Source organism: Diabrotica undecimpunctata, chromosome 4 (genome assembly GCF_040954645.1).
Source record: "Diabrotica undecimpunctata isolate CICGRU chromosome 4, icDiaUnde3, whole genome shotgun sequence".
Lineage (NCBI taxonomy): Eukaryota > Metazoa > Arthropoda > Insecta > Coleoptera > Chrysomelidae > Diabrotica > Diabrotica undecimpunctata.
The window spans coordinates 103265476-103283829 of NC_092806.1; positions in this window are offsets into that span (position 1 = coordinate 103265476).

Below are 18354 nucleotides of genomic sequence, written 5' to 3' on the forward strand. Positions count from 1 at the left end.
GTAAGATTATTTCTAAAGAAATTTCAAAACTTGCGTTTAACTTTATTAAAGTTCACTTTCGTCTTTCAGATAATCCCTTCTCTAAAAATTTTATGAAAATCTTCAATAACAAAGATTGCATCTTTCAGTGACGTCTTCTAATGGATTAGGGCCGCAAAACTATCAGAATTATCTCTCCAATGGTTGAGAAATATTTATAAGTACCCAAAATGAATTTTAAATGATCTTCAGTCAAAAATAAACACCAAACGGTCTCTTTATTTAGCGAGAATTCAAATGAGTGTAAAAACTCACCTTTCTGGTAGCTGTGGACCTCTTTATGATGACTGCTAACAATTCCCTTATCGGAAAATATACTGTTAATCTGCAGGCTTTGCTAAAATTTAATCAGAAACGATGGTTTCTTATCGGCAAGGTAATTTGAATATACTTTGTTATAATTCAGGACTTTTTTAAGGTTTTTTAAAATACTTTTGAAAAATTGTGACTGCTGAAAAATAATCAAAAATTTTCTGCCCCTTCGTAACTATTGATTTTCTATCTTTTATTTTTCATTGCTTACCAGATCTCCAAGCATTTTGACAATGTTTTTTAAGATCTGACAGGATTTTTGTATATTTTTGACATTTATGATTAAAATAAAAAATATTTTAAATTTTCATAAATTGTTAAATCTTGAGAACTATATTGACTTTTGAAATGAATTTAAACAAATACTAGAGAATTTAAGCATTCTTTTGACATATAATTTCTACAACAAATGATAATTTAAATATTAAAATTTTTACTAACAAATTTGACATACACCAATTTTAACATGAATTAGTTGCTTTTATTTTGCTTTTATTTAATTTTAAAGCTATCTGAAAGCATTTTTGATATTGAATCACTGAGAATTGTCTTCAGATTACCTGTCCATTAAAGATTATATCATTCTGAACTCTTATTTATGAGATATATCCTATTTCACCTCCTAACACGTTTTATTTTCCGAGCTCTATCCATGTTAACTGTATGTTTACTAACAAATTGAAACTTCTTACTTTGTGAATAAATGACTTAAATATTTTATCTGTTTTAGGACTGTTGAAGATTCTATTGACTTGTATATATTAGAATTTGGATTATAATAAAAATTGTAATTAATTAATAAATACAAATTTATGGTTTTTATTTCCACTCGATCCGAAGTGGTTTGATATTTGCTTTTTGTATCTTTATGTTGTGGCTATATTGGCTTATTCTGTAAGTATCTCTTACATAAATAATATAATATATATATAACGAACAATAACTTAAGTTTAAATCATAATCAATTTTATGATCAACAATTGTTTTTGGTTTAATTTTTTTTTATATATTTTTTTTTAATTGAAAAGTGTTTATCAACCAACTATAACTCAGTGGCTATAATAACTCACGTATTAAAAGAATCTTATTTCTATTATGCTAAATTTGTTTATAATAAACCAACTGGTTTTAATTATAATAATAATAAAATTATTTTGAAAACATTAATTAAATCTGGTGATACAATATAGTCCTTATTGGTTTGTTACATTATGTCTGTGAATTCTGCTTATTTTTGCTTTTAGTTTCTTTCTTATTGTTGAATCTAGTTTCAACTATTAAATTAACAACAATAATACAATTGTTTGAGTTAAATATATATGTGGTATATTCAATATTGTCATTTTGTTTTATGTTCATACTATTCATAAAAAAAAAACTTATATATATATATATATATATATATATATATATATATATATATATATATATATATATATATATATATATATATATATATATATATATTATATATATATATATATAGATATATATATATATATATATATATATATATATATATATAATATATATATATAATATATATATATATATATATATATATATATATATATAATATATATATATATATATATATATATATATATATATATATATATATATATATATATATATAAATATATATGTATATATCGCACCCTCAGTGCAAGACTGCAGTAAGTCAGAATAAGTAAGTTTCAAGATAAAGACGATTTTGTTTATTTTCGTTCTAATATCGGTGAAATAAGACACAAGTTTGAAGAAAAATTAACATTTAATTATTATTTTGCATGCTTTTTAGCCTATATTACATTAACGAAAAATAAAAATTTAAATAAAATAATATTAATGTTAAAAAAATTAGGAATTTCAAAGTTACAACACTTTTGCACGGAGAAAATTGTTAATCACTACACATTTAGTATTGGAATTTTAAAGTTAAAACACTTTTGCACGGAAAAAATTGTAAAAAGTGTAGACACAGTTTCTGTTAGTTGTTGTCCTCTTCTTGATCATCTTGGGCCAGAATATTTTTCATAAAAACTATGGTAAGCTTCTGTTATCATACTCGAATGGCATAAGTATACCAAATCTTTCTTTTTGGCCATTTGAATTTTTGGCTGTTCTTTGTAGGCAGGTTTAAGTAGCACTTCTCGTATATTATGTGTAGTCCGCGATGATTTTTTTAGATTAAAAGAATTCCATAGTTCATCATCATAGTTGTACTTAAAGAAAATTATGTGAGGACTATCTTTTCTACATTGCAGAATTTTTATATCGGTCCTTTATATCATACCTGTGAAAAATAATAATGATTTTAAAGTTAAAACAAACAATAATTGAGTAAGAAACAGAAGAAGAGAATATAATGACCACGCATTGAAAAAACAGGTAGACATGGCTACACCGAAAGAAGAAGAAAAAGAAGAAGTTGAAACAATCTCTGTAAATAAGTAGTAATATTGTTATCGTGCGGTTTCGAATATAAAATTATTTTGATAAATAAACTTTAGTATTATTGTTTCTATGTTCTTCTTGTTTGTCTATGTACTTTTAATCATTTCGCTTAAATCAGAAGTATTTTTTTGAACGCCCCTATTTCGTTCAGTTTACATGAGTCGTAGAAATTCCCACCATTGAATTTGAAAACAAGAGTAGATAAATAGATTATAATACAACGATTAATTTAAATTCAACTTACTCTGCATGTCGTTGCTATCCTCACTTGTCTGCGCACACAGGGATAAAATCCTCAATGTTCTGGAACTATAAAATTTTGACATTTTCGAAATCGTTAATTCTGCATCTATCACTTACAAGGGCTAATAACAGATTATATTAAAAAATACACTACTAAAATGTACCTACTCTTACTTCTTCCCTGAGAACTCGTTTCTAATGAGTTAATAGGGTAGGTAAAGAGAAAGTAATCTCCAACAACGATAGGAATAGTACTAAACATTACATTTAAAGTATTCACAGAAATCACCTGGTAGATAAAGGGAAAGTAATTCTCGGGGTTTAGTATATACGTTTAATAAATTCCAATAAATCATAGGGTAAGTAAAGAAAAAATAATCCCCAACAGCAATCGTGGTTTAGTATGGTAATAAACTTTACATTTAATAGAGTCCAAGAAATCAGATAGCTACCTAGAATAAATAGGTATTATACCTAATAAAACGGCTTATTGTTAGCAGCAATTTAATATTATTATTTCTGCACATGTTTCTGATAGCCACAAATCCTTCGCTTTGTAATGACAATGCCATAACAAGGTAGAAACATTATTTGTAAAACTTTGAATATTTTTATGTAAATTCAAAACAAAAGGACTATAATAAAAATATGCAAATCAGGCTACCTTGAGTAAAGTGATTAACAAAAGGATTAGAATTCACTACCTTAGTAAAAGTTGGGAATTACGTGTTGACAATAATATGAAGACAATCGCCCTGGAAGGTTACGTGAAGATTTAATATAGTTTGGGATTTAGTTTTTATAGAACAAGTTTTCTGAGAATAGATATTTTTAACCTGTCAGTATTGTTAATACACAAGTTTTAAGATAACTGTTTTTCCTTTCATAAAAAAAATACTTTTTGACTGTAAATAATTAGTCTTAATTTATGTGTTTTTAATCCAATCTAATAAATAAATGGTCAAACGACATCGCAAACATTTTATGGAAAATATAATGACACACAAAGGACATAAAACTTACATGAATAGATTGGTCTCGTTAATCTTTGTTTATTGTCTCGACCGTTAATGGATTACGTAGACACACTGTATATTAATATTAAATACCACAGATATACATATAAATATGACAAATATCTCACTTTTTTCGTGCTTTTCATTGCTTGTTATTGAAACCATTGCAATGTTCCGTGCAAAACTGTTGTAACTCTGTTACATTAGAGTTACAACAGTTTTGCACGGAACTTATGTACAAAAACGCAAAATAGTTAAACTGTTGTTGTTGTAATATTTAGCCGGTTAAGCATTTGAAAGTTACTAAAGTTTTACAGGGGATAGATATGCATGTTTACAATCGAATTCCATGATTACTTCATTTTCATAAAATTTTGAGTTACTGCAGTCTTGTACTGAGGGTGCGATATATATATATATATATATATATATATATATATATATATATATATATATATATATATGTATATATCATATATACTACTATGATCTGCTTTTTCTTACTTTTATATTAACTATTATTTAACTTTAGTCGGTCAGATAGCCAAGCGGGCTGGGCGGCCGGTTCTCGTTCGCTTCACTACGAGTGGTTCAGTGGTTCGATCCCCAGCTCGGTGTACAGAAAACAAAAAGACTAATGCAGCAGTTTAAAATTCTAAATGAATCTGCGGCTTAGACCAGAATATGCTGGTGTCTGATCGGCCGCCTATGGTGGAGCAGTACGGCAAGAGATAAGGGCTTGCGGCTCAGTGATACTCCACCATAGATCCCTACCGGAAGGGCAAGGTGCCTAAATACCGGTGTATATATATATATATATATATATATATATATATATATATATATATATATATATATATATATATATATATATATATATATATATATATATATATATATATGTATATATATATATATTAACTTTTTATTTATTTAATTACTTTAATTAATTTTTTAATTAATTGTCTAAGTGTCGCAAATCATACATAAAAGAAAAAAATCTCTGGGTGCCATTTTGTTATACAAAGAAAAATAAATCAGCTTAGGTTATACTTATCTGTTCTCGTGGCTTCCAGTATCGCTTAGTTCTTCCTTATCTTAAACAAAAAATCTGGATATTCGTAAAATAATTACACTTCCTATGAAAATTTTAAAATATTGCAATCTTTGGTCATATGTTTTTGTATTAAAAAAAAAATAATAAAATTCTGAATATTATAAAAAGAAGCTTTTTAAATTTATCAAGCAATATTCATAATTATCCCTTGACGTTAAAAAAAACCTTCATAAAATCTATGATATTTTAAAATGTTTGATCTTCTGAGGGTATCGACTTTTATTTGAAACATACAAAAAAATTCTGTCACAAAAAATTATTGACTGACCTTTTAATTCAAACACGAAGATGCCTCCTTTCGACCAAAACAGCTCCCCCTTGTTGATTATGTTAGGCTACCAATCAAAGCCTTCTCCGTTTTAAGTATCAACCTATCAGCATACCAGCAACTCTTTCTCCAAAACACGAGCACGCATTTTTACCATTACTCGTTCAACAAACTTTCAAATTCTCTTCTTTTTTTTCATATACTAACAATCTCCTGAGACCCAAGTATTTTTTTACTTGGTGTCGCAAATATTTTTAATAGTTATAGTCCTTGTGACTTACTCACTTGGACTTTATAGAATGAAGGAAGTATTCGACTTCTCAACTTTGACCTATCTCTCGATCCAACTTTTCAGCCACCCACTTCGAATTATTAACACCACTGGCACTTGTTTCTTGACTGACTAGACCAAACTTCAACTGCTTTTTTCGGATGATCATCACATAATAATCTTTTCTACTTCAAACTTTCAACACATTCACTCTCTTTCATCCCAATTTCAAACTCGCTAACCAATCAGAAAATTTAATATAATAATCCCTCCTCTTATTTTACATCAGAAAAACCCAAACATCGCTTCTAAACAACTTTCTTTGAAAATGATACCGGTTTTATCTTATAATTTCTAAATACAATAACTACCTGGTGGCTTTGGCCTTTCCCGCAAAACAAAACCTAAGGCTTTTAAAATATAACATCTACAAATACCGGGCAACAATTGTCTATTTACATTTAAGTAGTTACTAACGTTTTTTAGTCCTTCAGGGTAAAACTTCTTATGGATTAAGCCACTGCTTAAAACTAACTTATAACAAATATTTACAAATCGATGTACAGGGCGTTGCAAATTTATGTACCAGCGTTCTATAACAAAATAAAAATTTTATTCTATTTTTGATTGATAAAATGAAACACAAAAATATATACAAAAGAGTCGTAAATCGTGTTACTTACAGCATTTACAACTCAAGAACACCGCCGGATAGCAAAATAACCATTATAATATCGTAATATCAATGTTGATCTTAGGGGTATTTGTTTGGAAGTTGGTAGCACTGCGAAAGTGCTGATAAAAAAATTTGTATTGCTAACGAGTTAGCAAGTTAATGACTGAGATTAGTAACAATATTAAAAATGTAGTTAAAAAAGTAGTTTTAATAAATTGAGAATTCCATTCGAGTAAATTCGAGATAAGTCTAGCCTAAAGTATTTTTTATATTGTTTGTAATTAATGATGAGAAAACATTTATATTAAATGTTCTGTTAATAATTTTTGACGAAACCATGGTTATCCCGTATATCAGCGTTGATCACAAGATAATGATAGACCTGTCACAATGCAAGTGAACGAAAATGATTGTGTGCTTAAGAAAATATAATTTATTCCGTGTTCTACATTTTTGTCCAACATACTCATTTTAAGGTATAATTTTACAAATCAGTGAATTACATCAAAAACATCTGCAAATATGTAAGAGGTATTTCATTTGGTATATGATGTGGAATACTTGATCGTAAGATGCTTCAAATCGACACATGTGCAATCATGTCAGCAAATGATTACTGTGTTGTCACGTGGATAAGCTTCTTTTTAAACTATTATTGAACTTAATGAATTCGATTTATTATAAAAAAGTTGTACGTCTTTCTACACCACCCACAATTTTCAATGTATGCATGAATCAGAAAATATATAAATAAAATTGTATTATCTCGACATGGCATCGCATCGTTATGATGTCAGTATAACGAAGAATAGTTTGAAAAAAGTATTTAAAATCTTTTATATTAAATAAACATTAACGAATAGTTAAAGCTTCTAACTAAACTCTATTAAACATAAATAGTATTCCGCAACATAGAGGATTTGTATATCTTTACACTACATTACAGTATCACATATCTATTTGATCATGTTTACTTAGGTTGCAGCGTTCCATATTTCTGTTTTCTGTTATACTGGAACTAGAAAAAGCGAACGTTCGCACATAAATTTAGCAGATGCATTGTAAAAGTAATATGAATGTTTTCATGTTGTTTGCAGTCGTCGCTTTTAAACACATATATCGAACCAAATTTACATTTATATGGTTTTGCAGTATCTCATTTCGGGAGGAAGCTTATTTGATAACATGGGTTATTTTAAGTGGTAAAACTATACTACAATGTATATCATTTCCATTTTGTTTATAATACATTTAAACTACAACATAAAAGAATTAGGAAACACCGTATATTATATTAGTAACAGTGTATAGAACCGGAAATGGGAATTTTAAAGTTTTTCTAGAGCTATTTGAAAAGTTATTAAAGTTTTGCTCTGCTAATTTTTTAGAAATAATAATAATTGGAGATTTCAACATTGATTTCAAATGAGCTTCCAATGAATTAAACAGTTTTCGTGATCTAATTTCTACTCTTGGCTTAACCATAAATATTAATGAATTTACTAGAATCACAACTAGATCAGCAACTTGTTTAGATAACATCTTAACAAACATAAGCAGTGAGATAGTTGGTTGTGGAATTGTGGCCCATGTATTTCTGATCATCTTGCACAATTTCTCTACTTAAAAATAAAACCTGAAAAAAATCATAGTGCTAATACATACAGAAGACATATAACAAGTAACGGCATCCGGATGTTAAAAGAGTCGTTAAACAACGTTGACTGGGCTTCAGTTGTTTCTCTCAAATCAGCAACAGAATTAGCTCAATGTATTACCAAAATATATGTTAAGTTAACTGAAATTAATTTTCCATTAAAAAAATCACGAACTCATAGTAAAGCTCCAATTTCTTGGTTTGATGATGAACTAATAGAAATGCGAAAAATCTTTCCACAGTAATTGCTGATGTTACAAAGGAATATAGTGAGTATACAAAATTAAAGGAGCACTATAAATCAACAATATCATTAAAGAAAAAACTGGCTTATGAGAATTTTTTTTTCCAATTCAGAAAATATATCTCGTGATAGTTGGAAAGTTATAAATTATCACAGAAATAAATTTCAAGATAAAAAACAATCGATATTATTATTGACAAATTAGTTGTTTATAATAATTGTCTTACTGAGGGGGTTTTCCCAGATGTTTTAAAAATAACAAAAGTGCTACCAGTGTTAAAAAGGGAGCTTTAGATGAAATTGGAAATTACCGTCCCATATTACCTACACTTTTCCTATAAAATGTGTTTGCTTCGCAGATGATACAACTATCATAAATACTCATATTAATCAGAATAATTTAAAAATTAAAATAGATAGGGATACCCAGAAAACAAAAAACTGGTTTTCACATAATGGGCTAAAGCTAAATGAAGAGAAAAATCAGAATTTGATTTTTAGTTCTGATTGGAAGTATATCTCAAGAAATAGTGTTAAACTATTAGGAATCTTTCTAGGCGATAATTTGGATTGGAGTGCTCATATAGATTACTTAAATTCTAGACTTGCTACAAGTATATTTTTAATACGCAACATAGATTATATGATTCCTAAAAATACTCTTAGAATGTGCTACTTTGCACTATTTCATAGCCATTTACAGTACAGAATAACTATTTGGGGTAGTTCTTCTTACACAGATCGAATTTTTAAATTAAAAAAAGAGTAGTGAGGATACTTGCAAGAGCAGAGTATAGAGAACACTGTAAACCTTTATTTCTGGATTTAGGTATTATGCCACTACCTTTACTCTATATAATATGAGACGCTGATTGAAATTCATGCCAACAAAGGTAAGTTTAACATAAACTCCAACGTCCATGATTACGATACAAGATCTAGAGATGCTATTAGAGCACAACGTATTAGGTTGACAAAGAACATAAAAAATTCGACTGATGTTAGTTTGTATAACTTTTTGAAAGATGAAGTAAAAAGTCTTCACTTGTTATCGTTTAAGCTTAAAATCAAATCACACTTTTTGAAACATTGTTTCTATTCAATAACGGAGTACCTAAGTACAGCTTTTATACAATAGTACTAGTTTGGTCAGGGTAGTTGCCTATTATAATTATATTTATTATATATATATATATATATATATATATATATATATATATATATATATATATATATATATATATATATATGAAAATTACTGAGTTCTCGGGAAGAACCGCGTTGAGAATTTAAAACTCGACGTTTCGGCACCCATTTTGGAGCCATTATCAAGAGGGATACGGTTCGGTTCGAGTTCGGGGTCTCAATCTGCCTACTCCCCTCACTCGAGACGTACCAGTATCGTGTTCTATATTGCAAGAACTGTCTCTCGGCACTGAGGTCTCAATCTGCCTACTCCCCAGTGTCGAGTGACAACCGGTCTTACCCTGTGTGGCTGCTTTTATACTCGCTGTATGCGCGGGAACGGTATGCGCTGACGTGGTCTGAACTGACGTGGCCTGAGCGGTGTGGGCGGGAGGTCGCTGAAGAAGGGGTCGCCATGTTGCCGGCAATCGTTTCGCGTCATCGCGCGTGTTCAAGCTGTGAGGCCGTTTTTCGATTTCGATAGCTTCACGAATGATTCTCGCTTTTAATGAGCGGATGGGAGCGATGGTTTTTGCTTTTTCGAAATCTATTTTGTGGCCTGTCTGAATATGATGTTGGGCTAGGGCTAAAGTGAGTTTTAAATTCTCAACGCGGTTCTTCCCGAGAACTCAGTAATTTTCATTTATCTGACCGCGGAAACTTATCCGAACATATATATATATATATATATATATATATATATATATATATATATATATATCTATATATATTATGTTTTTTATAATTCCACAAAGTGTGTTTGTCGATTTTCTTTAATTGTTAATATTAAATATATACATGTTTGTAATATTTAAATTCTATATGTTTTAAAAAATTTTATATAAAGTTGTACCTTGGTGGAACTCTCAATGTGAACTCGCAATTCGACAATCAAAGACTGCGCTCAATCAATACCGCAAACATAAAAGTCCTGAAAATCTAATTAAGTATAAAAAGCTAACAGCCAAAGCCAAATACGTTGTCAAACAGAGCAAGAAAACATATTGGCATAACTATGTATCGTCTTTGAATGATAACACAAACCCCTTCCAAATGTGGAAAAAAATTCAGGGACAAAAAACTATCACCAAAATTACCCATTTAATCTCTAACAGCACTTCTTCTCTAAGCACAATCTCTAACAGCCAAATTATTTGCAATACCCTGGCTAATGCATTTGAGAAACAATTTCACAACAAACTCAAACCCCTAATTTCATCCTCTACACAAGAACCGCTCTCCTACAACCTTACTTTACAGCACTTACAAGATATCGACAATATTAATTCTCCTTTCTCACTTTCTGAAGTTAAATCTGCTTTATCCTCATGCAAAAATACTTCCGCCGGCCCTGATGATATCCCTTATATTTTTCTTAAAAACCTACCCAACCGCTGCCTCACTTTCCTGTTAGACATATATAACTATATGGTCTTCTCAAATATTTCCAAGTCAATGGAACACATCCGTAATTATACCTGTCCTAAAATATGACCAAACACCAATCTTTCCTCAGTCCTATAGACCGATTTCTCTCACTTGCAACATGTGCAAATTAATGGAAAAGATGATAAATAGACGTCTTTTATGGTTTATTGACAAACACCAAATTTTTCCTAAAGAACAATCTGGTTTTCGCCGACATCGTTCCACAAGCGATAACCTCGTCCTTCTTCATACACACATCGCCGAAGCTATTAATAACAGTCAAGAAGTGATTGCCTGCATTTTTGATATTGAAGCTGCCTTCGATAAAATACCTAGACAAATTATTCTCGATAAACTATTATTATACGGCCTTAATGGTAATATTTTTAAATTCATCAAGCACTTTCTTAGCTCTAGATCCTTAAGAGTCTCTGTAAATGGTTGCCTATCATCGCCCCACATCCAACAAGACGGAGTCCCTCAGGGCTCTGTATTAAGCCCCAAATTGTTTATTTTATCAATTTACCATATTATATGCTACAGTCTTCCCTCGAAGAACGTTCATCCCCGACCTACATTGAAAATTTGAAAGAAAAATGAGAAAAAGTCTACGAATTTGCTCGTAAAAGTTTGAAGCTTCAAAGTGATAAAGCCAAGGTAAGGTTTGACATGCATGCTACTGGTACAACTTTCGCAAGAGATGACCCAGTATGGTTATACAATCCCACATGTAAGAAAGGACTTTGTCCGAAACTTCAACGAAACTGGGAAGGCCCATATACCCTCCTGCAGAAAATAAATGATCTAATCTATCGCATCCAGTTTTCAGCTAGAAGTAAAACCAAGGTAGTTCATATCGAGAAACTAGCTCCATACCATGGAACTGATCCACCCCGTTGGCTTCAATCGATCCTTGATAGTCCAGTTATTCGAGGCGAATAACTATAAAGGAGAAAGCAGTGTTACCAAAGATTTATCCCACATAGGAAAAATCCATTAACGAAAAAGAAGAAGTAGTTCGAGAACATTCAAGATGATATTAAAAACTCTTAAAATGTCTAGTGAAGTTTTGAACGTCAGAAAATATATAATTATATAGTTGTCAGTTAGTTAAAAAGTATTGTAATATTGTTGGTGTTGAATAAACTTAATTTTCAAGAAGTGTAACATTGGTGAAAGCGGTGGGATAAATCTTTCGTAACAATATTTACCCATAATGCTTTTTGATTATTGTCATTAGTTTATCTATAACCATATCCTTTGTAAAAAAAATACGTTTTTCTCGTAGCCAGATCTGCCTGATCGCATTAGTCATCGATGGAATGCTATATTCAACTATGACATACTATGAATACTATGACAGAGTTAATCTCTACACGTTGGAGAATGTTCTTGAACCTCTTCTTAAATCATATGGAGTTTATGTCTTCATAATATCGGTTTTTTTTATATAAAAACAAGGGCAACATTTTGAAAAAATTCAGTATTGCTGCCAATATGGGTGACAATTAGACGCTGGTTCCTACTTGACTGTGTTTGTTAGCAATCCTCTCGATAGACATTCAACAAAGGCTTGTGCATTTTTTTAGTATTGTATCTTGCCCTATGTCCGACGTTATCCTAAGTCTCGTAGAGGTAATAAATTTTTCCACGATATTCCCGGATCGAATGTAGATAATTACGTCACTTTGATATTATTTTCTCCTTATCTGTGAAAATGGAATTCCGGCATCGATTTGTTTCTTAAAAGTTAAGTAATTACTATTTAAACGGGAATAAGCCACAATTAAAGGTTAAAGTAAGTTTACTGACGTTTCAATTTTCACTTCGGAAATCGTTCTTAAAATACAAACATTAGTAAATTAAACAAATTTTGTTTTTTTGTTACTTGGTGAAAAAATTCTTTTAAAAATTTAATTTTATCTGACTCATTTATATTAACAATTTAGAAATACATTATACATTTTAACGTAGACGACTTTAAAATGATATTGCCAATATTGTCGAGTTGCGTTCCTGGGATGACTTTATTTGTAAGATAGTTCATTCGATTACATGAAATTAACTTTAACTTGAGAATATCCGCCAGAAAAAATCATTGCATGTAATTCGTCTTTAAAAAGGACAACCACATGCCATAATGACAGTAAAATTCTCCTGTTAGTGATTCCATAGTAAATTATGAGCGAAAAACCAGGAAAAAAATATCATAACACTATCCCGAGATGGTAAGTATTTGGTCTTACATTTAGTTTACTCTCAATAAACACCAAATTCTGATTTTATATGTTTGTTATTTAAAAAACTTAAATTATGTATCCTGGATATGTTACTGACTTACTAATACTGGTATTTTCCTTTTAATAACTTCCTCTTTTAATATGGGTAACCAGATCCTACTACATTCTGCCGAGGAATTTGCGACACAATTGATCTCATTTAGCATAATTCGAGCCGCTTCTTTGATTTTTCTCGTTTTACAATCCATTTCTTTTAGGACTATACTTAAACCATTCCATGGAACCCTATGTTCATTATCCCATGCATGTTTACATATTTGAGATTTATCAGATTATCTATTTTTAATATAAGATTGATGTTCGCTTATTCTAACATTTAATGGCCTTGGTGTTTCACCTATATAAAACTGGTCGTATTCACAAGATATTTTATAAATACAATTCTTTGTCCTTTCTTGTTCATTGTTAGGTTTGGTTTTAGACAAAATAGATCTTAATGTGTTTGTTGTTGAAATATTGAATTTATTTCCTATCCTTTTAAGTTTTCTGATAATCCTTTTATGTATGGTATTGTTATTTTTCTTGTATTATTTCTTGTGTATGCTGTAGGATCTCGTTCTAAGTTGTTCTGTTCGTTCTATTCGGTCGATTGTTGAAAATTCCTTATTTGTAAACGACAAAGGATAATTATTTTTTAATAAAACCGATGCCAATAATAGATGGCCAAACAAAAAATAGAAGAATGGACTCCGCCAACTAGAAGAAAACGAGGTAGACCAAGACGATCCTGGAGAGACGATGTCGATGGTGCAATAACCGCCAGAGATCTAACAACTGAAGATTGCTTCGACAGAAAACGCTAGAAATTAGGATGCGAGAAGCGGCGCCAGCTGTAGAAGACTCGCTTGTTATATATATACAACCGATGCTAACAAATTTTTTTCCTCCAAGAACGAATTTTCGTTAGAACAAGCAATTTTAGCTCTATCGTATAAGTATTTAATGATTCCCTTTTTATTATTAATATTGTGATTTGATTTAAAATTTAAATATCTCTTGTGTGTTGGTTTTCTATATACCTGAGTCTCATATCCAGTATCGTTCTTAGAGAATAAAACATCCAGGAAAGGGTGTGTGTTATTATATTCCTTTTCCATGATAAATGTTATTGTCTCTTCTTTATCGTTTATATTATTCATGAATGTGTCCAACACCTCTGATCCATGAGGCCATATTGAGAATACATCATCTACATATCTCCACCATACTGTGGGTTTTAAATTTTGTTTAGAAATAATATAATAACATTGAATATGTCACTGCCTTATCTCCTGCTCGCCAAATGTGACCTGAACATTTAACTCTGCGTTGCTTTATTTTAGTCAGAATGTCTTCCTTAAGTTCTTCCTTAGTCTCTGCATTTGTTCTACTTCTATATTCATTTTGCTCTGTTCTGATTGGTACTAATATGGTTCTCATAATCTTTCTCTCTGTTATTCTTAAGTTGTCTTCATCTTTTTTAACCATCGTCATTGTTTCTCCTGCATTTAATAATATTGGCCCAATTATGGTGTTATAAATGTCATCTTAGTATTCTTAGTCAGTGTTTTACTTTTAAATAATCTTTTGTTTGCAAAATAAGCTTTATTTGCTGCTATTATTTTTTCTTTTATTTCGGACTTCCTTTCTCCGAAGTTGCTTATTGTAACTCCTAGGTATTTAAAGTATTCTACTTCTTCAAACTCAGAACTTCCTATTTTGATTTTTTCTTTCATTGGCTTTTTCCCTAAACTTAATATTTTTGTCTTTTCTTGATTTAATCTTAGTTCCATTTCCTCCCCTTTCTCTCTTATTTCATCTAGCATTTCTTTTATTATTTTCCTGTTCTTTTTAATAGTAGCAATATCGTTTGCATATGCAATTATTTGACCACCTCTTGTTCTGAGATTTCCTTAATTTATATTTTGTAGTACATATTCTAATGCTAGAGTAAAGAGCGTTATTGATAAGGCATCTCATTGTTTCATGCCTTTATTTATACTGAATACCTCTGTCTCTCCTCTTTGTGCCTTCATGCTTTTTTTATAGTTCTTATTGTCATTTCTATTAATTTTCTGAGTTTATGTGGAATTTTTAATTTTTTAAGTGCTACTATTAATCCGTTCCTTTTAGTTAAATCAAATGCCTGTTTGAAGTCTATGAATAGCATTTCCAATTCTAATTTATATTCGTTTGCTTTTTCAAATATTTGTTTTATTGTGTGTATTGCATCTATTGTAGATCTCCTTTCTGTTAATCCACATTGGTACTGTCCTGCTATCTTCTTTGTGATCTTTGATAACCTCCTTTTATTATTGATGTCAATATTTTATATGTTGTATTTAGTAAAGTTAGTCCTCTATAGTTTTCACAGATTTGTTGGTCTCTCTTTTTATGTATCGCTATGATCTTCCCTACCTCCCACTCCTCTGGCATTTTCTCTCCTTTCCAAATATTTGTCAATAGTGCCAGTATTTTTCCTCTTAGTTCTCTTCCTCCGTATTTTAATAGTAACATATTAATTCCATCTTTACCAGGGGCTTTTCCATTTTTTGCTTCTCTGTATTACTTCATCCAATTCCTCTAATGTTGGTTCTTTTGAAATTTTGATGTCTACTTCATCCACTTCGTCTGCTTCTTCTTCGTGCACCGTTTCCTCCTGGTTATGCATTTCTTCTCGTGTTGTTTCCTCCGTCAGGAGCTCTCTGTAGTAATCTCTTCATACCTGCTTGTATTCTTTTTGTATTTCTGTTTGTTCTTTCCTGATCTATTTCCTGCATTTTTTCATCTATTCATCTTCTTATATTTTGTTTTATCACTTTCTTGGCATTCCTTCTTAATTTTTCATATTTTTCTCTGTCTTCCTCTTTATCTATTCCTAGCCATTTATTTCTGGCTTGCACTTTTTTTTCTGTTACTTCTCTACATTCTTGGTTATACCATCCGTTTTTTGTTTTAGTCTGACTTTTACCTACCTGCATATTTGCACCTTCTTCTATTGATTTTTTGATCGTCTCCCATTCTGTGTTTATATCTTGTGCTATACATTTCTCTTTTATTTGAATTTTACTGCCTCTTCATATTTTTTTCTTACTTCTTCATTGCTCATTTTATTGACATTTTACTTTTTATATCGGTTTTTATATTTTGTTTCTGTCTTATAGTAGCTGTGACCATGTAGTGGTCTGAATCTGCACATGCACCTCTAAATGTTCTTACATCTTTTATTGACGATTGTTTTCATTTATTAATCACTATGTGATCAATTTGACTATATGTTTTCTGATCTGGTGACCTCCATGTTACCTTATGTATTTTAGGGTGTTCAAATTTTGTTGCGCTTATTAACAAATTTGTTCTTGTTGCTAGGTACATAGTCTTTGCCCATTGTCATTCGTGTATTGTACGCTTTTCTGCAATTTGTTGTCAAAAGTCCTCCTTTCCAATTTGGGCATTAAGGTCTCCTAATACCAAAATGACATGTTCTTTGGGTGTTTTTTCTATCTCCTCTTCGATTCTATGATAAAACATTTCTTTTTCGTATGCATTGTTTGTTTCTGTGGGGGTGTATAAGTTCAAGACTAATATATTAAATGGTTTGATATTGACTCTAACATAGGCCATCCTTTTGTATATTGGCTTCAAATTTATAATTTTCTTTCTTAAGTGCCTTAGTGTCATGAATCGCACCCCTTTTTGCCCTTGCTTCTTTCCTCCTAAATATAACATTGTAAAGCCTTGTTTATCAATATGTCCTTGTCCCTCCCAGCGTAATTCTTGCAGTGCTGTAATATCTATTTTATACAATTTGAGTTATTTTCCTATTTCTAGCATTTTTCCTGGAGTTCCATAGTTCTTATGTTCCATGTGCTTATTTGCAACTCTTTATTTTTTTTGTCCTGTTGTCTTCGTCTTTTATTTTTGTTTTCTTGTCTATCTTTCTTTATTTCACTTTTGTTGTACCCGAGTTTATCTGCAGTCATTTCCTGTTTCTTTGCCTCGTCCGTCAAAGACTAATGTATCCTCTCATCCCTTGCTAGTTTTTTGAACCACCTCCAGGATGGTCCTCCAGCTGGTTGGTGTTTCTATTCCATCTCCTTTCTAGACCATCTGTTATCAGTTTGTTGGCTTTAATTTGGACACGTTTACCTTTCTTTATTTCATCTTTTGGTATTCTTCGTATTTACTTCTGTATTTGTAATTCCTCTGCCATTAGATCATTGTTTATATATATTTTTTCTTTTTTCACTTCTTTGTGTTTACTTTTGTTTTCCATATTTTTTGTTTCTTCTTCTTTGTTTGGTAGTCTGACTAAACATGTTTTATTTCCTAGATTCATGACTTCTTCTATATTTACGGTAATATTTAGCTCTTTTGTCATAAAATTTCCTATCACTTCTTTCAGTGTTCTTCTATTGTCATTCCCTGTATTATCACATTATTTTCTTTTCTTATTATATCCATCCTTTTAAGGCGTCCTTTTGTATCATTCAAATCCTTTTTGCTTTGTTCATTTTCTTTCCGAATTTCACTATTCTCTTGTTGTAGTTCTGCTAGTTTAGTTCTGAGTTCCCTCATTTGTTCTCTGTATTGTTTTTGTTCCATTTTTACTTTTTTTATATCAGTTTTTAATTCTTGTAACTCTATTTTAAAATTTTTTATCATTATTTAGTATTTAATCTATTTTGATTTCATCTCTGTGACTTTGAACAACTGTGCTTCTTTGTGTTTTTTACTGGGACCAAATTTTCTCTCTTTCTTTATTTCTTTTCCGATTGTCCTCAGATGTATTATTATCTGAATCCATATTTCTACTGCTAAATTAAAATAATGATCAGTTAGGTTTGGAATGTCTGACGTAGCAACGCTTACTTCTAGTTTTTAAAACTAATATATTAGCGTTAATTACCTAGGCCGGTTTTGTTTTTAGTTTTTTGTGTTGATAGTAAATAAAATTCCCTCCGCCTTCCTAAATTTATAGAAGTTATGCACTTACCTCTCTTGCAATGTCTGCTATAATTACCATTGCCACTTTTATTTTTCGGTTACACACTACATGCAAAATCAACAAAATTATCGACTCACAATAAGCAAAAACTGCAACTATTATAGGGCAGAATTTAAACATGTCTATTCCTTACACTAGAGATGTGGAATCCATC